Source organism: Cryptomeria japonica, chromosome 11 (assembly GCF_030272615.1).
Source record: "Cryptomeria japonica chromosome 11, Sugi_1.0, whole genome shotgun sequence".
Lineage (NCBI taxonomy): Eukaryota > Viridiplantae > Streptophyta > Pinopsida > Cupressales > Cupressaceae > Cryptomeria > Cryptomeria japonica.
The window spans coordinates 429479977-429507091 of NC_081415.1; the positions used below are offsets into that span (position 1 = coordinate 429479977).

General features: G+C 38.0%; 1 protein-coding gene across 2 annotated transcripts in view; it reads right to left on the bottom strand.

The window, feature by feature from the left end:
- LOC131073659 (ubiquitin carboxyl-terminal hydrolase 2) overlaps nucleotides 1-27115 on the bottom strand; it is an 80153-nt gene that overhangs the window by 14614 nt on the left and 38424 nt on the right. The gene's annotated exons all lie outside the window — the stretch shown is intronic.

Genomic DNA, 27115 nt, shown 5'->3' on the forward strand with positions numbered 1-27115 from the left:
TTTGAACTTTCATTGTGTTGTGACATTTTGAAACTTGAATATTATCATTTTTGCAAATTATGAATATGATATGACATTTATGATATGTGAATATTTATTGGCAATTATGGATTTATCATTTATGTATGGTAAAGTTACATTGTATAGATTGTATCATTGTAATAATGGTAGTGACAGTTTATATTTTATAATTTTGATGTTTGAACATATATATAATCTATGTGTGTGTGTGTGTGTGTGTATATATATATATATAATTTAAATATGTATGTCTGTGTCTGTGTGTGGACGTGCCCGTACTCATACCCAAGGGCAAAAAAAAATTGTTGATTCCACTATTCCATACCCGATTCCGTATCCGTACCTGACCCTGAATCGATAACTTAGAATACAATACAATACAAAAAAAATGGTGTATTGAGTGCAAAATTGAGGAACACAAAAAGTAATTGTCCCAAAAAGATGTTTTGTGAGATTTGCCAGGTTATGGATCATTCAACAAAGGAGTGCCCATACAATATGACCCCAAAGGATGCCCTAACATACAATCCTAATAATGTGGCGAATGGGGACACTGTGTGAGAGACTACCAAAACAAGCACAACAAAGTACAATTATTGTGCAAATGGTGTGGGTTTGGAGACCATGAAGACACTAGATGTCCAAAGAAAAAGGCTAGCACAACAAAGTAAAATGTTTATTATTATGTTTTGATAATATTGTTTTTCCGACTATGTATCAATTGTTAGCTTCAGGTAGTTTAAGCATTTGTTGGGTCACAGTTGTGTTCCTCTTGGCAATCATCAGGTCCTTTAAATAGATTATGTATCATCAAAGAAAGTAGTGTGATCTAGTCTAATCAACTATGATCCCTAAGAGACCATCTTGTTGGGACCTGTTCCACACATCGCCCCATTGCAAATGGGGACCCTCTCTTCTCCTGCTTTCTAGGATTTTGTTAGTGTCCTGTGACCTTTTGCTGCAGTTTCACCAAGCCTTGTCCAGTTCAGAGCATTTCAGGCCCTGACGATTGAAAGTTAATTTTTGCAAGTTATGTGATTCTGAAGTGTGAACACCACCAAAGTGCTTAGAGAGGCCAAAGGACGAAGATCGCAATTGATTTGGACGAATTTGGACAACTTTCTATTTTTAGAAAATTTGCTTTTTTGTTTTTTTCCTATTTTTTAGGAAGTTTCGTTTTTGGCATTTTTAGCCCGATCCTCGGTATGGCTATTTTTAGAAAGTTTTTCCTATTTTTTAGGGATGTCTGCTTTTTGGCTTTTTCGGGATGCAAACCTATGGTTTACACTTGCACCACTGACCTGCTTCAACCGGAATTCGAAAATTCCAAGTTTTGACCTAAAAAAGCTGAATCCCTAGATTTTAGGCTTTTTGCTTTTTAAGGATGCAAACCTAGGGTTTACACTTGCACTATCGACCAGCTTCTACCAGAATTCAAAAATTCCAAGTTTTGACCTAAAAAAGTTGAATCCCTAGATTTTAGGCTTTTTGCTTTTTCGAGATGCAAACCTAGGGTTTACACTTGCACCATCGACCAGCTCCGACTAGATCTCGAAAATTTCAAGTTTTGACCTAAAAAGCTAAAATCCCTAGATTTTAGGCTTTTTGCTTTTTCAGATGATCCACCTAAGCACGGATTTCAAATTTCAAGTTAATCCAATTAAATTAGATTCAACTGTGAAATTTTGAAATTTCTTCGAAAATTCTTCTAAGTTTGGCTAACAAGGGTTTTGAAGTGTTTCTGCAGGTTCAAACCCCATCACGAAGGTTGAAGAGGCCATGAAGGAGCCTTGCATGAAGTCCGCCATGCCTTAGGAGGCTCTGTGGGTGCTCTCATCAAAGTCCGCCATGCCTTAGGAGGCTCTGTGGGTGCTCTCATCAAAGTCCGCCATGCCTTAAGAGGCTGTGTGGGTGCCTTGCCTGAAGTCCGCCCCACCTAAAGAGGTCATGGAGGAGCATGGGTTAAAGTCCGCCCAAGGCTTAGGAGACCAAGGAGGAGCATGGGTTAAAGTCCGCCCAAGGCTTAGGAGACCAAGGAGGAGCATTGGTTAAAGTCCGCCCAAGGCTTAGGAGACCAAGGAAGAGCATGGGTTAAAGTCCGCCCAAGCCTTAGGAGATCATGTGGGTGAAAGGGTCAAAGTCCGCCCAGCCATGAAGAGGCCATGAAGGAGGCAACTTCAAAGTCCGCCCAACCATGAAGAAGTCATGAAGGAGGTGAGCTTGAAGTCCGCCCAAGGGAGATGGAGGCTATGTGGGGGCTAAGCTTGAAGTCCGCCCAAGGGAGAAGGAGACCATGAAGGGGCTAAGGTTGAAGTCCGCCCAAAGTTGAAGAAGTCATAAGGAGGTGTCTCCAAAGTCCGCCCAAGTTGAGAGACCACCAAAGTCTGCCCAAGATGGGAGCCGCCACCAAAGTCCGCCCAAGATGGAGGTCATGTAGGAGCCCTCTCCCAAGTCCGCCAAAGTAAAAGAGCAAGGTAGGAAGGTGCCTACTACAAAGTCCGCCAAGGTAAAGGAGGCCATGGAGGGGTCAACATCAAAGTCCGCCCCAATGCCCTAGTTAAATTTTTTCACGTTAATAGAGGCCACAAAGGAGTTCTAGACAAAGTCCGCCATACCTGGGAGAGTGTTGTGACCATTTCACACATTGCCCCATTGCAAATGGGGACCCTTGCTTTTTGCTTTTTAGGGTTTGTTTTTTTGGTCTTTTAGGGTTTTGTTAGTTAGCCTTTGCATTTTGAGTGCTGTCGGGGAGATCAATAGGATAGCAAGTCCGGCTTGAGTGATGTCTTGATCTTGAAATTTGGCTAAGTCTGAAAGTCCTGATCCTGAAATTTGGCTAAGTCTGAAAGTCTTGATCCTGAAATTTGGCTAAGTCTGGAATGTCCTGATCCTGAATTTGACTAAGTCTGGAAACTGAAAAACCTCCAAAAACTAGATTTTGCAATATACTCCTAGAGGTCTGAAACCACTCTCAAACATCCTGAAAGTATATATGGAATATAACTTAAAGTATAAGAAAGAAGAAACATAGAAGAAAATGTTATATTCCATAAAAATTATCCTGATAGAGAGTTCAAAAAGTCAAAGGGCGCTCCCGTCCCTCTCCAAGGGTCCAGAGCGAAAAGTGCTCCCGTCCCTCTCCAAGGGTCCAGAGCGAAAAGCGCTCCCGTCCCTCTCCAAGGGTCCAGAGCGAAAAGCGCTCCCGTCCCTCTCCAAGGGTCCAAGGCGAAAGTGCTCCCGTCCCTCACTGAGGGACCAGGGCGAAAAGAGTTATTTGAGCCATTCCTGGCCTTGTTTGGTTAAATTGAGACATCAAAGATATGATGAAGGACGAAATGAACATGATAGAGCATTCAGATTTGATTGAAAACAAAGAAATGATGAAGTTTTTGCCTAGAAGGTCAAAAGTGCTCCCGTCCCTCACTGAAGGACCAGAGCACTTTTCTTTATATGCACAATTTTAGACCTCTTTTGGACATTAACTTCTATTCATAGCATGAAGTAAGATGAAATCTTCCCTAGCAAAGGAATTTCGAGATGGAAAGTGAGGCAATTTGGCTTAGAACGCAAAAAGTGCTCCCATCCCTCACTGAAGGACCGTGCCACTTTTTTTCAAATTTGCACTATCTTTGCAAGGTTAAGGTGATTTTATGATTTGAAGAGGTTAAGGGAAGCATGTTTTGTTCATTGAATATAATTTAAGCAGTCTACAAAGGAGTAAATCAACCCAAATGTCAAAAAGTGCTCACGTCCCTCACCAAGGGACCAAGACAAAAAGTGCTCCCGTCCCTCACTGAAGGACCATCCCACTTTTTCAAGTTTCTCCTATTTGTTTGATATTTTATGGCAAAACTTGACTTGGATGGGAAGAAAGAAAGGATGTTTTATGCCTTGGACGCAATTGAGAGATTTAAAGAAGAAAAAAGTATGCCAAGATGTAAAAAGTGCTCCCGTCCCTCACCAAGGGACCAAGACAAAAGTGCTCCCGTCCCTCACTGAAGGACCATCCCACTTTTCTAAAAATACAAATTTCTTGCAAAGGCAAGGCAAGTTGCGTGATTGAAATGAATGAAAGAAGGCAAGATTCATCCATTGAAGATAATTTCGAAGGCTAGCAAAGGACAGATAAGCTTGTAATTGCAAAAGTGCTCCCGTCCCTCACTGAAGGACCATGCCACTTTTTCAAAAGTGCTCCCGTCCCTCACCAAGGGACCAGAGCACTTAACATGTTATCTTGCCTTTCTCACCAATTTTGGAAAAATTGAGACCAAGGCGCAAGTTTGAAAAAGTGTTTAAAATGCCTTGAAGTTGAATTGAGATGCGAGAGTTGCAAATTTTGACGACAACTGGCAAAAGTGCTCCCGTCCCTCACTGAAGGATCGTGCCACTTTTTCCAAATATGACCATTTACCTTGCATTTTGAAATAATATTTTTATTACCAAGGCTCAAGATGGTGTGAAATGTGATATTCTACGCCTTGAGGGTAAATTGAAGATTAATATGATCAAGAATTCATGCAATGGACTCAAAAGTGCTCCCGTTCCTCACTGAAGGACCGTCCCACTTTTTTTTGAAAACAACAAATTCCCTCTGAGATTATGCTAAGGCAACGTTGTATGAGATGGGAAGAATCTTCTAAAGCATGGTGAACAAAGGTTTGACTTCAAAAATTGAGAATCCTAGCCTAAAAATGAAAAAGTGCTCCTGTCCCTCTCCAAGGGACCAGAGCGCTTAACATGTGCATTCTTTATTTTTGCCATATCCCAACGTTGACATCCTCCAAATCGCATGAAATGCCAAAATCATTAACTTCGAAATATTTGAAAAATTTAAATTAAATTGGCATTTAATAAAGGCACATGGCATTTAATAAATTAATTTTGAGCCTTAAAAAAATCGAATTTTTTATTATAAAGGCATTTTAAATTAATTTTTGTGAAATTAAAATTAAAAATGGAGCGCTTGAGGGCTTATTCTTATTATTTTATCAAGTCGGCCTCTCCTTTTTGCAATTTTATTTATTTTCTTAGCCTTTTGTTGGCAAGTCGGCCTTGGAGGCAAAGGGGTGAGCGCTCTATATATTGGAGGTGTTTTTTTTTTACAATTCAAATCATTCTTGCATTATCTCTCATGCGAACTTGAAGAGCAATTTGAGGAGGGCGAAATTCATCTTGAAGGCTATCGGAGAGGCATATTTCTTGCTAGTTTGGAGGATAATTTCCAGATTTTTGAAGACATTTGAAGGCGAATTTCCAGATTTTGAAGAAGCTAGTGGAAGGTGGAGTTCTTTTCCAAGCTAAAGGAGGCGTACTTCATCCAAGGGATGGCTATAAATCTTGCCCAACAAAATCCAGTCCTCTTCCTTCTTTTGCCAAGGTTTTGTAAGTTAAACAATCAAAGGAGGAGGTATGAAGAATCATTTTTGAAGTTCTTATTCAAGACTTATTGTGATCCCATTGCAATTTTGTAAAGTCTAAGTCTTGAAGATCCAAATTCCATTCATTATTAATTTGAAAATGTGTAATTCTTGATTTATCATGGCTTTTTTCAAATTAATATCTTAAGTTTTACCTTTGAAAGGTCTTAAATTTCATGCTTTAAGGTTTGATGCTCAAAAGACTAACTTTAATATTTTGTGTAGGCATCAAATGGAGATCCCGGAGTTGGAAAATCAAGCCAGATCAAGGACGGTCTCCTCCAAGACGATCAAGCAAGGAGAAGGGCGACTTCCTCCAGTCTAGCATCGACAAGGACAACCTTCTTCGATCCAGCATCATCAAGATAAGGGCGACCTCTTCCAATCCAGCATTCCAAGGCAAGTACATCATCATCCTGCAAATCAAGGACACAAGAAGTCAGAGCAAAGGGTTCGTTGAAGAAGCAGATAGTTCCAGATGAATTAATTAAAGCTAGCTTCTCAACAACATCAAGTTGAATATCTACCAAGTTACAAGTGTCGGACGAGGTGGCATCCTAGTCATCGCTCATCCAGTCAGTGTGGTCCACCTCAGCATGTCCAGATTCAATGTACCTAACTCATGGAAGGTGGCACAAACTTCTATGTACCTACCCCGGCTATTCATTGGTCGAATTTTCTAGAGAGGACATGTGTCCAAGCAATACAATTTTATCATTGGTCAAGCATTAAATGTTATGTAATGGTTGTAACAAACCCTAATTAGGGTTTTCATTGTAAAATCTTGGCCATTGATCTCGAATTGATCTTAGCCATCGAATTGTATTGAGGGCACTATAATGTACATATTTCATTTGTAAAGGCAGTTAGAATATAGTTGGAAGCAGTTAGAAGACAGATAGAGAGTAGTTAGAAGGTGATTAGCAGTTGATAGAATAGCAATTAGAGTAGAGTAGAGAGAGAAGGCAAAGATTGTTGCCAAGAGGTTGTTGTAAAAGACTTGTGAAACTTCATTGAAGAAATGGTGAAATTTATGGGTCGATTCAACAATTTGCATGGTCTCTATACTTCTCATGTTTGATTTTATGTTATTAGATGAGTGGAAGAAATGTGTTTGATTGATGGTGAAATTCGTGCATCCATACTACTAGCAGTTTGTTGATTGTAGACTTGCCTTGTGTAGTCAACTGGAATCATTCAGCTTAAGCTTAACTTCAATTATCGCTTCTTCATTGATATGCATCAGCCTGATGGTGTCTATGCCTGCAGTGATGATTTGAACATCATAAAGCTTTCCTTCGAAGATCGCACTAGCCTTGTGGAGATGGTCCTGCGATGTCAAAACAAGACCTAGTTAGAATTTCATCAAAGATCAATCATTGCTCCTACATTCCTTAGTATTAGGATTAGATTCTCTCCTCGCCCTCGTCTTTTTTCCTTTTTTTTCAAATCAAAGCTAGTGAAATCCTGTGTTCCAGCAATATTCAAAGCAAATCAGAAGTTCAGTCATCAAGTGTAAGTCCCCTTGTGATTCCAGCAAATCACATCATACCACAAAGAGCTTATCCACACGTAGAGATCCTACAACGAAGAACCTTGGAGTCATCCTGATTGATCCTTTTCCGCGATATCTTCAACAATCAGAGGCTTTATTCAAGAGAGGATAAGGTACCCTTAGGTATTTTATTCTGTGTTTGATAGTGTACAAAATACACGTCAACAGAGAGGTTGGCTAAATTCGCCAAAATTTGAAAAGGATGGAAATAAAATTCGAAAAATCAACCTACACATGGAAGGTCAAACAAAGTCAACATGATGTCACAAAATCCACAGAGATTTCAAAATTAAATCCAAAATGAAGAAATATCTAAGTAAAAAAAAAAAACGACTCAAAATAAATCCAAAATCGAATGTTTTTTTTGAGAATATTAAGGGAATATTAAAAATTTATTAAGATATTAATTCAAAATGGAAAGTTTTTTTGAAAGGGAATATTGGAGGATTAATGAATATCTTCGAACTTAAATCAAAATGGCAAGTATGAGTTGGACGATTTTAGGGGTTTTTCTTAAAACTTGTCTACAAATACTTCATTATCAAATCCATTATTACACCAAGAAGTTCAAAATTACTAAGGAGAGCTTAGTAAAGTATGTCAGTTTGAAGATCATCTGGAGAAAATTCTAGATATTGCTGGAAGTGAGATAATATTTTGGCAGAAGGCTTACAGATTTCTGGAGAAAGGCATCTTTTCTGAATTTTCTCAATATTTTGGAGAAAAGTCTAGCCAAGTCAGAGGTAAAATTAAAGTTGTGAATTTTCTAGATATTTTTCTAGAATTTAATAAATGATTTTGGAGAAAGAAAATTCAACTTTTTTTGGCTAAGTATGAAATTTTTTTGAAAATTTAAACACTTGATGGAGACTTCAACCAGCTTCAAGGCTGAGGGTCTGGAGGTGAAAATTCAACTTTTTTGGCAAGTACAAAATTTTTTCGAAAGTTTTAACACTTGATGGAGACTTCAACCAGGTTCAAGGCTGAGGGTCTGGAGGTGAAAATTCAACTTTGGTGGCTAAGTAATGAGAGTGAAAAAATGGAAAATTTTCCAACACTTAGCCATTTCGCGGCCCCATTATTTTTTTCGAAATTCTGCAGAATTTTTTCTAACTTAAAGTTTTTATCATTCATCTGCATGTCTTGAGCACCATGAAGTTCTAGGTAGATAAAGATGCTCCTCCAGAGTCAAGGATGACTTCCAAGTGGAAGAACATCAGCGACACCAACTTCAGACACATCAATCTGAGGGAGTTTAAGAAGCGAATGTTTGGTCTGGACAACCTTGTGCCTACCACCATTGCACGGAAAATGATGAAGAGTGGTATCGTGCACGCTGCCGGCTTCCTCCCCACCATGTAGTGCAATGAACTAGTAGTTGAATGTGCCAAACACTACAACCCCATCAGTAAGGATATTGTCGCACCTGATGGAAGAGTGTTGGCGAATGTTAGCGATGAGGCCATCAGAGAGGCCTTCAGGATCCCTGAGTACCACAACACAGTATATATGACCAAGGATGAAGCTGACAGTCTGTACCATGATCGCCTGGAAGAATATGATGCCATAGTTAATCATTCCTGGTTAGACAAGCCGAGGAAGGGCACCTCTAAACTCCAACGAAAGAGCCTAGTACGAGCATACTTCAAGGAGGACATTGGGGACATGATCGTCTTGCTCAATAGAATAATAGGAAATCCTCAGGGAGCTCCATTCGAACCTTGTATGTATTATTTCATTAATGAAATAATCAATGGAGTAAAAATGATAGACTGGGCCCGTACGATCAGCGACAGTTTAGACAACTAGCTAAGGAATCTGGAGGCAAATAGGACTTTCTTCATGAGTTCTTACTTGTTCTATTCTTTAGCCAGAACCTACACGTACAAAGGTCTCACTTGTAGAGGAGAAGTTGGGAACAAGGAGAACCAATTCCCGGTATATGATTGCTATCCCCAGCTCCATATGGAGGAAAAGTTCCATTTCAAAAGGGTGAATGATGCCTTCCTGATGCACATTACCCGAACCCTTCAAGGTGGCCTGCACCAAAGGCTCTCTCAAGAGTCTATGGACTTTATCGATCGGTTCGAGTGTTGGTACATCCAATATCCAAAGTTCACCTACCTCCGAATTTAGGGATTCTCTAGTCCTCCATACAAGCTTCCAACTTACCCTACCAACCGAGTGGTGTTGCTCGAGGTTGTGAGACAATTGGAGGAGTATATAGTGATTCAAAGGGATAAGCAGAAGAAGGCAGGCACATCCTCACTTACAATTGGTAATGGGCTGGAAACATGTCCATCATCACAAGCTGCAGCTACCGCTGAGAAAGAACTGACCTGGTATCCCTTTTACCAATACAAGGCAAGAAAAGATTTTGATCCATTCCAGAGGATAAAGAAGATCGAAGGGACAACGTTTGAGCACAGACTAGATCTGGAAGACCACTAGGCTAATGCAGTCAATAGTTTCGAGATCCGGAAGAGGTTCTGGTCAAGAATTCCTCTAAGTATGGTAAGAGCAACGGAAGTGTTCAAAGTTGCCGATCACGTGGAAGAAAGCCTAGAACTTCAGCAGCCGAGTTTTGAGAAGATGAAGAATGAACCTTTGGTCTTGATAGATTGGACAGAGGGAGAAAAATCAGACCTAGCAGACCTCATGAGGTCAGTAGTTGAATACTCAAGGTGGTGGGCATCTGAAAAGACAAAACAGCTGAAGGCCAAAGGTATGGTTCAAACTTATGAATTAATGGGAGTGGATGATACTCTGTCTGTCCACCCTTGTACCTCCGCCGGTGATGCTCGGAATCCGGAAAGTGTTGGATCTTGAAAGAGAAAGGAGTTGGGTGGAAGCTCCACAAAGTGCACAGGGAAAAGGGCTGTAGGTGAAAAAAGAGAATCCAACGAAAGTCACTCCATTCTAAGTGTTGCTTCCATTGCGCCTGATCAGAGTACAATTGGGGAACAAGAGATAAATATCTATGTGAGTGATGATGAAGTAAGAGTGCTTTCTCGACCAGTTGAGGAAGTGATGGAGAAGGTCTTCCGAACTCCAGACAGAGGGCAAGATGAAGCCCCTATAATTTTCTTGGATGGCATACCAGCGAACCCAGGAGAAGCAGACGATGAGTTTGATCGGAATACCCTAGAACAATCAACCATTCCTGATTGGCTAAGAGCAAGAATAAAGGCCAAGGTTCCCAAGGAGGTCCACTCAACCGAGGAGGCTACCGCAGCATTCCTGGAGAAGGTGAATGAGCCCGCCGCAGCTAAACCGCCCAAACCAGCCAGGAAGTTCTCCCTGATTCAGAGAGACAGTGCCGGATTCAGGATAGTTCAGATAGCAGTGCCCAAAGAAGGAAAGACTAGGGACAATGTCACCGTAGATGACTACAAGATCACCACCATAGAGATGGGTAAGCCTACCCAGGACCAGGAGGTCCAATATTTTGACGACTCCTGTAATGTTCTAAAGACAAGGCTGGCTCATGAGAAAGAAGAGAGAAAGAAAGTGGAGGAAGAGAACCAGCAGTGGAGGAAGTATGTTCTCCATCTTACCAGCCCGCTCAACCATGAAGTCCCAGCTACTCCACCACAGGCTCTTCAACAAGGATCAATGAAGGACTATGATGAGATGAAGGGATCGTACACTCAAGAAAAGGAGTGGATTTCAGATGCTGTGATACGTGCTGACACCCTGGTAGAAAACTTAGTATCAGCGCATGAGGCAACTTCTTTGTTGATTGATCGTATCCAGGATCTATCATCCAATTGGGAAGAAGTGGATGAAATTCACAATGAAATACTCCCTCACCTAAAGGTTATCCGAGGCATGTCAAAGAAGAGCTTAGTGGATGCAGGCATCATACAGACAGGAGACAGGTATGACTTCAGCACGTGGTACTATGCTCTGGTCACTCGGATTGAAGTCTTGAAGAAATCTGAAACCAAGTGTTTTGAGATAGAGGCAAGGGTTAGAGAGATCCTAGGCAAGGTATTCCGGGTGGCATCAGAGATCTGGCAGAAAGAAAGCCTAAGGGAGAAGCATTTACAAGCAGAGAACCTGAGAGCCAGGATTCAGACAAGCTTCTTCCGAGATTCAGGGATGATTGACAAAGGCGATCTTTCTAAGATTGCAAACTTCCTCTCCATCGATGACAACTTCCTCACCCAGGCAGTAGAGTGGGAAGGCATCCTTGCTACGTGCGCCGACGATGTGGATCTCGTCGATTTCCAAATTGGCGGTTTGCCAAGTGTCACCATAGAGGAGGTCAAGCTCGTGGTGTCCAGATACGTTGAATCTCTGAAAGAGGAAAGTGGCCGCTCACCTTAGTAAAATTAGCAGCTGCGCCACTTGTCACTCTTTCATTTACTTGAACTGATAGTATTTCGGGAAACCCTAATTAGGGTTTAGGACTTTCAATCTTGGCCCTTGATCACTGTTTGATCTCGGCCATTCAGTTATTTTTGAGAAACTATATAAGGCTACCTCCTCTCATTTGGAGAGTGTGAGGTTTTTGATGTATTGTTGCTTAAGGTCATTTCCAGATAATATATTGCATGGGCGCTGCTTTGTAATCTCTATTATTTGAATGATTTGCATGGTTTCAATTGCCTCAACACTTAGTTAGAAATAATTTAGATTTGCTTTCATTGTTGTTAATTTGAATGAAGGATTTGATAAGTATCAATTGATGGTGTATTTCCGCTCATACTTTTGGTAAATGGATGATTTCCATTCTACCGTGCAAAGTTAGTCTGAGCCCATCCCCTGTGCATCCCAACATCTCGATCATAAGCACAACCCATTGAAGATTGCACTGGCCTTGTGTAGTTGTCCCTAGTGTGGCGAAGCAAGGTTTGGTTTCTCGAAAGCATCCAGTTGATACCGTCTCCAAAATTCGTAGGATTAGATTAGCCCTCCTAAACCCTATCCCTTTTTCCCTTTCTTTTGAAAGTCTAAATCCCAAAAAATCCCCCAAAAAAAGAAGAGCCTAAAATTGCTAAATCCATCTAAGTCCAACAGTTCAAGAATACTCGTCAAACATAAGTCCCCCTTGAAAATTTCAGCATACACTACCCAAGAAGCTATTCCACTAAAGTCGCTTGTTCGCACATATAGACCTTGGAATCAGTAGTGATTTTTCAGGAGAGGATAGAATACCTTCGGGTATCCTATCCTAATGTTTGGTAGATGATAAAACAGACACCAACACATCTCAAGTCTTCTTTTGTAATAATTTCATGTGTGAATAAAGATATATTTTTATGCATTGTCATATCTATTCATGTATTTATTTGTCATATAGTGAAGTAAACAATTTGGTGGTTGTAGGAGTTCATCCTACAATCTCTAAACACTAGACCAAGAACATACCCTACTAATGTTGCCATATCTATCTATGTGATTATGTGCAAAGAACAAACAAACCTCTAGAGTCCATCTCTAAATAATGGAGTCTAACCATGTTTGGTGGAATGGAAGATAAAATATTAGAATTATTGGAACCCACAAACTCTAGTATCAAGTCCAATACTAATTGATCAATCAAATCTGCCCAACAAACTAAAAAAGGCCTTTTCTCTTGAAAAACTAGGTCCCTATTTTCACAAATCCGTCTACTCATTGTTCTACCTAAACACATGAACCCTCTACAAATCCTTGGTAGCCTCAAGTAAAGTGTAGTTGTACCATCTGACTACTTGACTTCTCTGAAGCAACAAACGAGCATTGTCTATTAAGCCAAAGGATATAAACATGAGAGTAATCCTCATCCTCTAACTAATCACTATCCCTCTGATAGCCAAAGCATGCTCTCAACCTACACTACTGTCCTCATCATTAGGATATGCAAGTACATGGAATCATTCATCAGCTATCCCACTCAAAATCAACTTCTGCTCAAAAGCAACCATAGCCTCCTCCCATGTACAATCCAACTCCGATTTTGTCTGACTTGGATCTAGTTATACCTTCATAAACAATTCTCAAGCAGCTGAGGTCTTGGATTGCCAAAAGGAAAGGTCTCAAGTATTTTCCTTGAATTTCCAATGTAGTTGTATCTCTAATAAAATCTAAGCCATCAATGTCCAAGTACTCAAGAGCCATCACCATGACTTAACTCTACCATAAATAAACTCTCGTGGCAAAAGTGTTAACAAGTAATGGAGCAGCACTTTCAAATGTTGCCAACTCCAAAAAAGTTGAGCTAGAAGAGGGTGATTCTACCAAATAAACAAATACGGTGCTGGCATCTAAAGGCCCAACACATATCATCACAAAACAATGCATGCCTACACATGGCAGCCAAACAAAAGGCAACACATAAGATACACCACCCAACTCAGTGATTGCACCACCATTCACATGAGTATTATTATTTGAAAAATCTTAAACATGAAAAACAATAGCTTGAGAGAGATTCTTCGAGGGGTATTTGTGTAACTAGGACAAAAATTGTAGGGACTATGGTGGCTGCAATCACAGGCATGTCATTCCTCAACCATATTCTACTCTCTTTCCAAAATCTTCTCTTCAAAAGACTCTTCTCAAAACAACTAGTATACTCATTCAATATATCAAATACCATCGATTTCTATAATGCAAATGTTCTATTTCTAGACTTGCAGATTTAGCTTACAAAGGGGACTTGGCTAAACTCTTCTTGACTAGACAAGTCTTCCTTGTAGGTGAGGATTTGTCTTTTTGCAAAGACTTGTCATCATGTGTCCTAGCGGTGCCAACCCCATGTGTTTCCACATGAATAATTTTGACTCTTATCTTATCCCAATTGGAATATATACCTCACTCAACTAGCATGTTGGCCTTGGTCAATAAGATCACATCTAATAGCAACCCAATTGCATGTTCATCCAAGAAAAACCCTTTTTAGTTGCAGCGCTTGAACACATGCAAGAAACTACATCTGTCCACTTATAAACCATGCTATGAGCCAGGACATCCATATATTCAACCAACCACATAGGGATACCTAAAGACCCAATACACCAAGAAAGGGTTAATTCAAAAAGCATATTCCGTCTCTCCTCCACAATTACATCTCGATCCACTGATTGTCATACACTATGATAGTTTGAAGTTTAACCTCCTTTCTTGACAAGGTGATCCACATTGGATCATTAAGTTTTAGCAAAATAAGCTAAGACACTATTCTCAAGAAGGTTTTGTGACAAAAAACAATTTCACAGTCTTTTCCCAAGAGGTTTAGACAACAATGCAGGACCAACAGTTCTAGGGTCTACAGGGGCAGAGTTGTGTCTGAGGTTATTCAACTCTTTTGATGTGAAGTTCAATAAACGGAATCCTGAAAAAAGTAGCATTCCATGGATGGTGCAGAACTGCTAGTTCAAGCAAGGGGTAATAGTGTAACCCCGTGTTTATACAAGAGGCAGTCATGTACTACCAACTTATTTGTTGGTGGTTTCACAACTGTTGTGGTTGGTGCTGAACTATCAGTGTTAAAAGCAGTAGTTTTAACCTAAGTCGCCCAATTCACCGAATTTCACCCATGAAATTCGAAATTCAGCGAACTTCAAACAATTGCTAAAAAATTATTCAAATTCGCTTCAAATTTGTTTGGTTAAATAGCGTAGTATATTTAATAAAATATATTTGAGGAAAATGTTTATTGAAGGCGTTTTTTTGGGTCTTCTTAAGAGTTTGAGACGATTTTTCTGCCTTTCTAGGGCTCCGCCTTCATCTGGGTTTTCAACGGCCCTCCCTACATTTATTCCTCACTTTTGCTTCGACTAGCACAGGGGCATTTTGAATATGGAAGCAGCAAAAACATGGCGGTAGACATTTCTAAGGATTCTAAAACAATGGGTGTTGATTGGGTTTTGAAATGATTCGCGTCAAGCGATTAAGTCTTCACAAACTTTACATTTAAATAGTTTTATAATTATTATTAATTTAGGTCACAAACTTTACATAGTAGATAGTTTTATAATTATTAATTATTATTAATTTATGAATTTATTAGGATTCATCTTTTATAAATAATATAATTATATTTAAAGTTAAATATTTATAATTTATTAGCATAACAACATTTGTAATTAATAAATATAATTAATGTAACTATATTTAAAGTTAAATATTTTTGTCTAAGGGGTTGAGCTTAACTGGTTAAAACATTGGGTTCTCATTGTGAAGATCCAAGTTCAATTCCCAATAGGGACATCTAAAGTAAAATTCTAAGCTATGACTCTTGGCCTTCCAAAGGATGGGGAAGGTCTTGGGGTCAATCTAATCAAACATAATAATAATAATAATTCAAAGATATGTAATGGGGATGGGGCCCCCTACTGTGGCCCCACTGGTTCATAGCTCCAGTCAAAATCTATTCAAGGCTTCGGCCAATTACCTATCAAAAAAAAAAAAGTTAAATATTTTTAATTTATTAGTATAATTTTATATGTTTAAAATATTATCTAGATTTTAATATTTTTATATATAAATATAATACTATATATTTAAGATTTTATATTATTTAATTTATAAATAATGAATTTAATTTGTATGTTGATTTTGCTCATTAAATATATAATATATGTTTTGTATGTAGTATTAAATTAATTTTTTATTTTATACTAATTTTATATGTTTTTGTGTGCACAAATCTAAATCAATTTAACAATTTTAAATTATTTTTATCTTTTTGTGAATATATTATTTATATTTAAAAAAATTAAATTTATATAAGGCGAACTTCATCCGAATTGTTTTTCCGAATTTTTTGCCCTTGCCAAACTTCATTCGAATTTTATGGTTGCCAAACTCGAATTCAAATTCAAATGCGATGACTTAGGTTTTGACTACATCAAGCAGCAATTTCACGGGATAAAAAGAATTCATAGAATACAACTATCTACGGTGTCTCTTTCTTTTTTGAGTCTTTCCAGCTTCCTTCTAAAGCTTCTAGAAATCTATATATGTAAATTATCTCATTATGGACAAACTGTAAAGGGTTGGTCAAGTAAGATATCGGTTTTTGTAATGTCCCTTTCATGTAGTTGTAAGTGTGTAATGTCCCCTACTAGGTTTTGATCAATTTTAACCATAATTAATCTATTTTCAAAGTACTTATGACTTAAACTAACTTGATTAAGAGTCAAGACTACCTTAACATGTATCAAATCTAGAATGTTCTATATTTCTTTAGTCAATCAAGTTCTTGGTATCTTACCATACTAAATAGTTAATCTTATTCTGATTCATTTATAATAGATCATTACATATTTATTAATTACTATTTATATGAATTATTACTAGTTTCTAAAGGTATTATATTAACATTTATTATTATCAATATCTATATTTAAAATCGTTCTATTATTCCTTACTCTGATTTGAGTATATTTAAACATAAATAAATAAGTAAATTAAGTAATATTACCAATAATTTGTGTATTAGCTAATATCCTATTATATAAATTACTAATACTAGTACTTAAAAATTACTTGTTAGTAATATGTTTGGTGGCTGGTCATGGCAGACAGATCTGACGCATGTCAGATCTGGTCTGCCACTATCATGATAATTGGTATCCTTATTAAATACATAATGCACTCTATATTAATATTTTTATTAATATTAAATTCTGCATAGAAGCACTATCGAACTTCCTATAGTAAGAATACACCCCCATGCACACCATCAAGGTCAAGGATGCTACCGCCTATAGCTTAATACAGTTCTGATCGGTCGTTTCTATTTGTCCACATGGTGCCTTATCACCTGATCACAAGTCTCTAAATGTTTGGCCTACTTCAAATTAAGGCAGCATGATATGTAGATATGTCTTGAGTCGACCTATTACCTCTACTTCCCTCCAACACTCCTCCGCAATTAAGGCAGCATGACATGTAGATATGTCTTGAGTCGACCTATTACCTCTACTTCCCTCCAACACTCCTCCGCAAGCAAACCGCATGGCCCATATATATATATCTCCTTAACGGAATAGAATGATTGGAAGCTTAAGTCTTCCAAGGGTGGCAACCCTTCGTATGATGTGTTTGCCTTTGACTATATCTAAACCCGTGTCTCTCTACTAAGACCGTTGATTTAGTTGATAATAATATCGTTCCCTTAATAATTATCATGATTAATAATTGTCTGAATGTATAGATGTATTTTTATTTAATTTGTTCTTCTTTAGAGTGATTACTGATTGACTTAATCAATTAGTAATTTATTATTTCTAGATATATTAAATTAAATGAAAATTTAATCAACTGCTATAACAAATATATTAAATAAATAATCAGCTATCAAAAAATCACCATATCAATTGATACAGGCCATGTAATATTTGTTTATAATATATGTAATATAATATTAATTTAAATATTTCACGAATATTATTATTGATAAAAAAAATTAATTAATAAATATTTAATAGTTTTTATTAATCATTTGTTGATTACATTAATTAATAATAATTATTGCTTTATTTTATATATATATATATATATATATATATATAACGATCAAGGAGGGGTCATGACAAAGTGCCGGTCAAGGACCCTTAGCTTATTTTGATTCCCATAAGGTTATTTGAGAGTAAAAAGGGTATAGCAAATTGATTAAATTAAGTTGTTTAAGTGTGGACAACTTTTAATTATTTTATTGTTATATGGTGAACAATTAAAGTGAAAGGTGACTTTATGGGCACCCAAAATATGAGTTTCAATTTAAAATTCACGTGGAAGAATAAAATAAGTAAAAAATGTTTTGTTTTTTCAAAAAAAGCAACAAAAAGCCAAAAAAAAACTGTCAAATTTTCTCTAAACCTGTGAAAACGAGAAATACAGGTAGAGCTGCAAATTGTTAATTTTAAGATCAGACCGATAAATATGGATAGCAAAATCAGAGAACCAAATCAATGAACACAAAGAACACCAAAATACCCTAGGAAAACCTCCCTCTTGGAGGTGAAAAACCCAGCAACTAAATTCAGATCTTTATTAGGCAAATCAGTATGAGTCTTTACAACTGTACTTCAACACTTGAAGTACTCAGAACAGCAGGGTATGCACAGCAGTAATAACACAATAAGAACTTATCTGCAATATGAATGCTGATCAATAATAATAGGTACAGATCAAGGAGGATATTTGCTGACTTTGAGAACTTCACTCCACTTGGACTCAAGTTCGCTGCCCCTAGAATGAAGTCGCTGTCTTTAGGGATGACTTTGTTGTTCTTGACAGTATCTTCGCTGTCCTTAAGTATATCTTCGCTAACCTTGGAATGATGTTCGCTGACTTTAGGAGAAGGTTGCTGCTGATAAGAATATAATTCGCTGATCACTGCTGCTAAATGAAGAGTGTATTTGCTAAGTGTATGTAGATACAATGACTAAGCCTTTGTATATATATGTGACTTGGCCTCTCAATTCACCCTAGGTTGGCCCTTTCAACTTGGCACCAAAACATAGGGGTTACATTACAATATACATAGGATAGGGCCTGCCCTATTCAGAAGTTACAAGTTACATTCAATATAGGACCACAAATTACATCGCCCAATTAGGGTCAGTCCTAAAGTAAATATTAAATAATTGAATTTTGCCAAATAGTTACGGCTAGGGCCGACAAGCCAATTAGCCATCAAAAGATGCTAGGTCGGCCCTAAAAGGGATCCGACCTAGCTACAACATCAACACAAATTACATAATTACATAAATTGAGATGAAGGAAAAATTGTGAATAACTGCTTAATTGACTTAGGAATGAGGACAATATATAAAGCAGGAGATGAGCCGTCTAGAATGGCAACCGCCAACTAGAAAATAGACATGCAACTCCATGCAAGATTGCACAACTAAGCAATCATAATCTTAACAACCTAACAACTAGCAAACTTACCTAGAGGAATATTCTACACTAAGACCCCCCCCTTAAGTGTAGCTAGGTGAATGCAAAGATATGGGTCTTGGCAACAAAGCTTGTTCAAGAACCCAATTACAAAGAGGAAAGGAGAAAAACCAAGCGAGAAAAACTCCTAACCATTTATCCAAACTAAAGAAGAAAGCTGCAACTGTTGATGAAGAACTGCAAATGAATCCACACTACAACAAGATTATATCAGAGTCATAGAAACCGCTGCACAAGTACCTCTAAGATACTCTCAAATGCTCAAAAATATAGTTGTACATATTCTGCACTACTCAAATGGATGAAGAAGAAGAAGAAGAAGAAAGAATTTTAACGTCCACGAGGCTAAGAATAGCCTATGGGACAATCTGATCAAGCAGAATCAGTTTTTTTAAAGGTCTGATCTCTGCTTATTCAGGCTGATGATGAGAGCACCCATCTTCACGATATGCTCCTCGCTGAACAGGTTATACCATGTGCTGGCAGTTAGGAAATTGGCAAACTTCTCCTGGCTGACTTTAAGTGCTTCACACTCCAAGATAAAATGTTTTTTAGTTTCCACACTCCCGCTGACGCAAAACGGGCAAACTCTTTCTTCCCAAATCTCTTTTGGCCTTTTCCACCGCCCGGTCTCACACCGAAGTTGGTGAGAGTTGGTTCTAAGCTGTGCGATTAGAATTTTAGCCTTCTATGATATATTAGCCCCTATATAGACTTTTTGAAGATGATCATAATTGGGGTTGAACTCATTAATATAGTATTGTTTCTTCCTTCCCAACCCAATACTCCAATTTTTCTTGTAAAACTTTTCCATAACAAAGACCTTTATCTGCTTGCTATTTGTGGGGCATGAGTTCAAATAAATATCCCATTTTTTCAACCATTTGATGTTTTGTTTCATCCACGTCTTCTTCCTTTTGCACAAAGTGTCATTGACAACAACCTTAGGCCATCTATCTTCTCCCATTTGCTCGGTTCTTTTTAAATAGCTAATGAGACGCACCATAGCAGCTGCCTCAATAGGGGCAGCACCCGTTTCACTTAACATGATATCATATGGGACCGTGCTTTTAATTTTGAACTTGCTTGTGATCAAACGTTTTTGAATTCTCTCAATTTGCTTCCATTGAGAATCTAAGGTACTGCTGGCCCAAACTTCACAACCATATAGAGTAACCGGCAACACCAAAAGCCTCAAAAGTGTTTGGATGGTTTTCCAATCCCAAAGCTCAGCCTCTCTGCATCTATTTTGAAGTGCATAGAGTGCCTTACAACTGCCTAGAGTTCTCTTCTTCCTGCAACCTTCCCAACTAAGACTCTTGTTGAAATCAATTCCAAGGTATTTGTAATCTGCAACTTCTTCAAGAATGCAACCTTCAAAGTAAAACTTAAATTGCTCTTGTTTCCTTCTACTTGAGAAAACCATGATTTTCGTCTTGCTGATATTAACTTGCATTCCCACAATATTGTAAAAGCGCTCAAGGGCAAATAAGTGCTCTTGCAAACCAAGGACGGAATTAGCAAGCAAAATGAGGTCATCAGCATAAAGGAGCAGCCTTATCACAAATTCACCCAATTGAATACCATCACCATTCTGCATGTTTAACCATTCTTCAAGTTTGTCAATGTATAAGCCAAACAAGGTAGGGGAAAGAGGACACCCTTGTTTGACACCAATATCACTCCTAAAACTAGTTGAAATGCCATCAGGAGTTCTGATTTTCACTTTAACCTCCTCATAAAGCCTATGAACAGCAGCCCTAAGATGAGCCGGGATACCAAGCTCTTCCATTCTATGCCACAGTTTGTCACGTGGGACTGTGTCAAAAGCTTTTTTGAAATCAACAAAGCAACAGAAGACATCTTCCTTTTTCTCCCAGGTTTTTGCGATGATGTGTCTCAAAGTAATACCATGATCAACTGTGGAATGTTTAGGTCTGAAACCAACTTGGCCTTTTGCACATTTATGATTTTCTTCTGCCCATTTGCTGATTCTATTTTCTATCATGCTGCCAAATAACTTAGCAAACAAAGGATTGATCATTATACTCCTATAGTTGGGGGGGTTATTGACATCTCCACTTTTGAAAAGAGGTATAGCAAGACTTGTAATCCAATCTTTAGGAAACCCATGAGGAATGATGTTATTGAATATTTTTGCAATATGAGGGGCAAGGACTTTCATGCCCCACTTGAGAAACTCTGCTTGAAGTTCACCTAAGTCTTTAGCTTTACTAACACCCAATTTCTTAATACCCAATTCAATTTCTTGCACAGTGAAAAGATTAGTAGAAATGTTGACCAAGGGTGGGGGAGCCACCTCCAAATCATGTTCATAAAGTTGCCTAGCATAATCAAACCATTGAGTGGCTGTGATACTATTGTCAGTCTGTTTCTTTTTTGATTGCAACTCTTTCCAAAAAAGTTTGGGATTACATTTGCTAAGAAAAATTAACTCTTCCCTCCTAGTACACATAAAATCAGCTTTCCTTTTCTTTAAAATCTGTTTGTAAGCTTTGATGTGAGTCTCTTTATTATTTGACTTTCTTAAACCTCTTCTAGCCATTTTGCATTCCTCATCAAACCAAGCATTCACCGGGAAACAATTTGTCTCAGATTTTTTGTTTTTTGTTCTTTTGCATTTTGAGAGGGCCACATGGATCAGATTTGTTAACTTATGACTGTTGAGATCATGAAATGTCTTTTTCTCCCATTTAAGAAGTCTCTCCAAAGCAGCCTGGAAGATACAAGCGTTTTCTTGCGTCAAAAGAATTTTGCCCTTTGAATGTTGTTGTAGGGAAGGTTGATTTTTTTCCACATAATACCTCTTTTCTGCCCAAACAATACTTAAATAGATCGGTTTGTGATCTGATTTGAGGTCCCATAAATGTTCACCAATCACCATATCTTCGATTTTTTCACATAGGCTATGTGAACAAACAATGTAGTCAACCACACTCGCCCCATTGTAAGTGTTGCAAGTGAAATTGCTGGAATTTGTCCATCTAATCAGACCATTACAGATAATTAAGTCAAACATGCCACAGAGAGTAAGCAACTCTTCCCCAAATTGGTTGCAATCATTGGTGTCTTCTGACACTCTCTCCCATTGATGATTTTCTTCTTCTAGGAGCCAAATAGGATTACAATCATCTTTACAGCTAAAGATGCAAGCCTGTTCACTTGCAGTTCTAGCATTGAAATCCCCCACAAGGAGGACCTCGCCAAGCTGAGAGAACACATCAATATCTTTTTTTAGGGCAGCAAAGGGGTCTTTGCTGTTAAGACCACATTTCTTGTAAGTTTTGGAGACCTGCGGAGCAAAATAACATGCTGCAATCTTAATAAAATTTTAATTTTCTGAGATCTTAAACCATAAAAACTGTTTATTGGAGTCCTCTTTTTCAAGCTGAATGAGACGCCCTTCTTTTTCTTTCACTAACACCAATATCCCACCATGACCCTTGCCATTGCTAGCTGCTTTGTTCCACACTGTCATTTTTGAGTTACCTTCGAATGTGGGAGTTTTACAACCTTCGTGTTCATGAGTCTCAACAAGACAAATAACGTCTCTACCTTCCGCAATAGGCCCTAACCCAGGCCCACGTCTCCAAGGGTAGCCTCTACAGTTCCAACAAACTAGACTCAAAGAGGCCTGGGTAGATCTTGATTGCTATTTGCCTTGGGATGCAAGACTCAGTGCTAAGTCTTCATCTCTATGTGGCTGAAAGGTTTTTGTTGCAATGTACCCAGCTCCATTTGTTGTTGTTGTTTTGCTGCTCTCTTGTTGCTTTGTCCTATTTTGGGGACCAAAATATGCAATTACTGCTTTGCCATTGAACAACCACGCTCTTTTTCCTTCATCTCTAGCTGCCCTAATCTTTGCCATTTCAGCCCTTCTTTCTTCTAGTTGTCTCATAGTTAGATCTTCATCCAAGAAAAAATGAGTACCCTTTAGAAGTTGCTTCTTACTTAACAAATTTTGCTTGTCACGAACACTTGGTAAGATAACCTTTATAGGCCTATTTTTCCCATCACATAATTTGCCAACTCTCCAAGATTTAGTGATTTGCCCTTGCCAAAGTAGCATATCTTAAGAAGTCTCTTGCAAGGTCAAGAGTGTGTTCATTTTTCCCATAATCCCTCACTCCCTTGATGATTACATTTGTTGCTCTTCTTTGCCTTTCTTTGAGCTCTTTATCTTGTGTTTCGTCTACCCGAAAAAAAATTTCCTTACCCATGTTTGTAGTCTCTTTGCTAATGTTGGCCCAAGTTTTGGTAACTTCTGAGAAACTGCTTTTACCTTCTATGCTTTCTGCCTTCTTATTTATGCGTGCTTGATCCAAAGATTCCTCCATCCCACCATGTAATGCCTTGGCATTAAGCCCCTCACTATGTGCTGCTACTGAAACCTTTAAAATTAGCCATTCATCTTTCACATTTTGCCATCCATCCTTCATGTTTTGCCACTCAGATTTCCCAACAGCAAGCACATCCTACAGAAATGATATTTGTTCTTTCAATGCTTTATTGTTGTCTGCTAGGGACTTATAAGCTGCTGTCAACACCTGTATTTTAATCTCTTTTTGTTGTTCTTTAGCCTCCAAAGCCTCCAACCTCCTTTTGGCATTTAATAGTTCTTGCACATATAATTCAGATGACCAAGTTAGAGGAGTGGAAATAGGGCTATAAATGTCAGAGTCGTCAGGATCGCTGCTGCGAAAGGGCATGTAATTCCCTCTACCTAACCAAGGGGATTTCTTGGTGTAACCTTTGCAACTGAGACTCTGATTACTGTTCTTATGATATTGTTTTTTTCTCTCCTGTGCATATCTTAACCGAGCATGTCTACGTTTCAAGATACCCCTAAACTGTTTGGCATTAACCCAGATCCATTTACCAGTTTTAGTAGTTGAGGCAATTTTCACTTGCCCCAAGTGATTTGTTTCAAAAAGTTCTGGAAGTTCAAGAATACTCTCTAAAATTGGAGGAGTTTGTTTTTCCATTGCCAGGAAAGATACAAAAAAGGCAGCAAAAACAATTCAGAAAAGACAAAGAAGAATCTAACCTAATGGGATGCAGTCCAAATGGGACCCAACCTTGTACAAATCCCACCAAATGATCAAATAGGTACATGATCTTTTAATACAAAAATTGATCGTCTAAAGACAAGAAGATATGATTCTACAAAAATGTGCTCCAAACTGAAGAACTACAAAGATGTCCTCCGGTTGGGATGATGCCATTTTTTATCCAATGCTCAATATTGTCCCACTAGAAAGAAACTCTGGAAACACACAAGGATGTGACATTGGAATCTCATTAAGTCAAGAACCTTGCTAGAAAGAATCTCTAGGAGCGAACAAAGTTGCAACACTAGAATCTCATGAAGACAAGAACTTAGAACAAAAGAACACTTTTGGTTGCCTACTGGAGGAAGAGTGTTGAGCTCAGTGGTTAATTAACAACTTTTAATATTCTAAGTTTGTTTATTCAGGAAGCTTATTAAAAGAAACCTATACTAGATGCTTTAAGAAGAAACCCCCATATAAAACTTTATATAAGTTCAATTTTTACAAAGCCTCGAATTTTCCTACATCTTTATCATGCGGTGCTTGCAAAGCACATACAATTTTTTAAAAATCAACATAGGAAGAAAGCAAGGAGCATGTGAAAAATTAGGGGAGGAACATGCATGTATCTAGAAACAAAGATTTACATCTACCTCCATGGTGATGATAATCTTCATAGAAATCTGCCTGAAGACTAAAGAGAAGAACTCGCTTGAAAAAGACAAATTGAAATAAAAAGCAGATCAATGCTGCCTTGACAGAGAAGATGATGGTGGTCAATGCTAAAATGAAGATCACTTAGCATCCATGTTGGAAAAGTCAATGATTTAGAAAATCACGGCCAGCAAAGACAAGATCACGCCATCAAATGCCTTCTCCAAACAAGTCGCCTAGCAAATCACACCTAAAAATGCAATAAATTTGCACAATATACAAACGAATTTGCACTCGTACCAGACTGAGCTCTGATACCATGTAAAACTTTCTCTAAACCAGTGAAAACTAGGAATATAGGTAGAGCTGCAAATTACATACTTGCATAAATTGACATGAAGAAAAAACTGTGAATAACTGCTTAATTGACTTAGGAATGAGTACAATATATAAAGCAAGAGATGAGCTGTCTAGAATGACAATTGCCAACTAGAAAATAGTCATGCAGCGCCATGCAAGATTGCACAACTAAGCAATCATGATCTTAAAAACCTAACAACTAGCAAACTTATCTAGAGGAATATTCTAGGCCGAATATCCTACACTAACAAAAACTTTTTCGAAAGAGCAACAAAAAAGCTATTTAAGTAGGGTTTGAGCAAGAGATTGGCATCCATTGTTCATTATCAAATTCTCTTATTGTGAAGATTGAACTCTGTTCATCTTCCTCAGCCAAAGAACGAAAACCCTTTAGGCAATCAATGTCATGGACAAAAAATCACCCAGCTAATTGAGTGGATTCATACAAGATTCACCAGAGTGCTAATTGTTAAAAAGATTTGTGGAGATTGGAAAGGAATATCTGATATATCATTCTCGGATTGGTATTTTGATTTACAATGGAGTTACAAGTTTTAGATTTATCAAAAAATATAAATCAATTTCCAGTATGGAGATGTGTGTTGAATAAACAAAATAATGTTATTATTTACAAAATGTTGATCAAACCCTAGCTGTGAAGTTATTTGAAAATAATTCAAATATTTTATTGGCCTTGAACCCAGTCGTACTATTGTAAAGTAATATGGACAGGTTAAAGGCTGGTCATACCAAATTTGCCCCATATATAGTTGTCATACATAAGAAAGGAAAGGGACGCGATTATTAAAAGAAGGACTTGACTCAAGTTTCAAGATTATTGGTGCCTCTAACTACAGCTACACTTTTTGTAGGAGGTAAACATTGCATTAGAGGATGGTCACAGCACTTTGTGAAGGTAAATATTAGACTGCACAGTTCACCTTGGGCAGTCTAATGTATTTTCTAATCTATATTAAAAAAAATTATTGTTTGGGAAGTTTTTCAATGAGTTTCAATAAGCAGTCAGCCTCCATTTAAATGACAGAATTTTCATCTACTTTTTATTATGTGTGGAATAAATTATAGCACCTACAACAGATGTTCCAGCTGTATTTGTTATTTGAATGAGTAGCCACAGCAGATTTTCCAGTTGCATTTTCTATTTGAATGAGCAGCCACAGCAGATGTTCCAATTGCATTTTTTTTAATCAAAGGGGTAAAAATTTATTCATACAAAGAAAACAATGATACAATAAAAGGGCTACCGCCCAGATCCAACACGGCATCCATAAATCCAACCAACAACAACCATCAAAACAAAGAAGAGGGAATTGTAAAACCCTGAAAATCCAGCCCATTAGCCAAGTAAATCCTCACCAACCAACCTCTCTAGCCTTTAAGAGCACTCTAGAGGAAGGTGCTCCCAATCTCCAATATTCCAATCAGTACCCTGCTCAAAAGCCCATTTGACCAAACAATGCACAACACCATTCCACTCTCTCAAGATGTGGACAAAAGCAACAAAATCCAAATATCTCCTTAGCCTAAGAATCTGTTGGGCCACCGAAGTCAAGATTGAAGACATACCTCGAAGTAGACTTCCTGTCATCAACAAATTTCATGCAATTTGAGTCTGTAAAACCAATCAGCCAAGGATCTTTGCTTCTACTATAGAGAATGCCAAAGTCAGGTGACCCTTTCACATATCTCAGTATACACTTCACTACAACCCAATGTTCTGCTTTGCGGGCTGTCATGAAACAAGATATGTAGCTCACAACATAACTAAGATCAAGTCTAGTGGTCGTAAGGTAGATAAGGTTGCCAACTAGTTGCCTGAATGCTGACTTATTCATCACAAGTGAATCTGATTTGGCTGACACTTTTAACCCTTTCTCCATTGGTGTAGATGAAGAATTGCAATCTTGCATCCTAAACTTCTCCAACAAACTCTTAGCAGACTTTGACTGGGAGATGAAAATGCTGCCACCTATCTGCCAAACCTCTACACCAAGACAATAATGCAAAAGTCCCAAATCTGTCATATCAAATGCTTGACATCATCAACATAGATGACAAGAAAAATGGTGTCATTACCAGCACACTTGACATACAAATTGGGATCAAAAGGA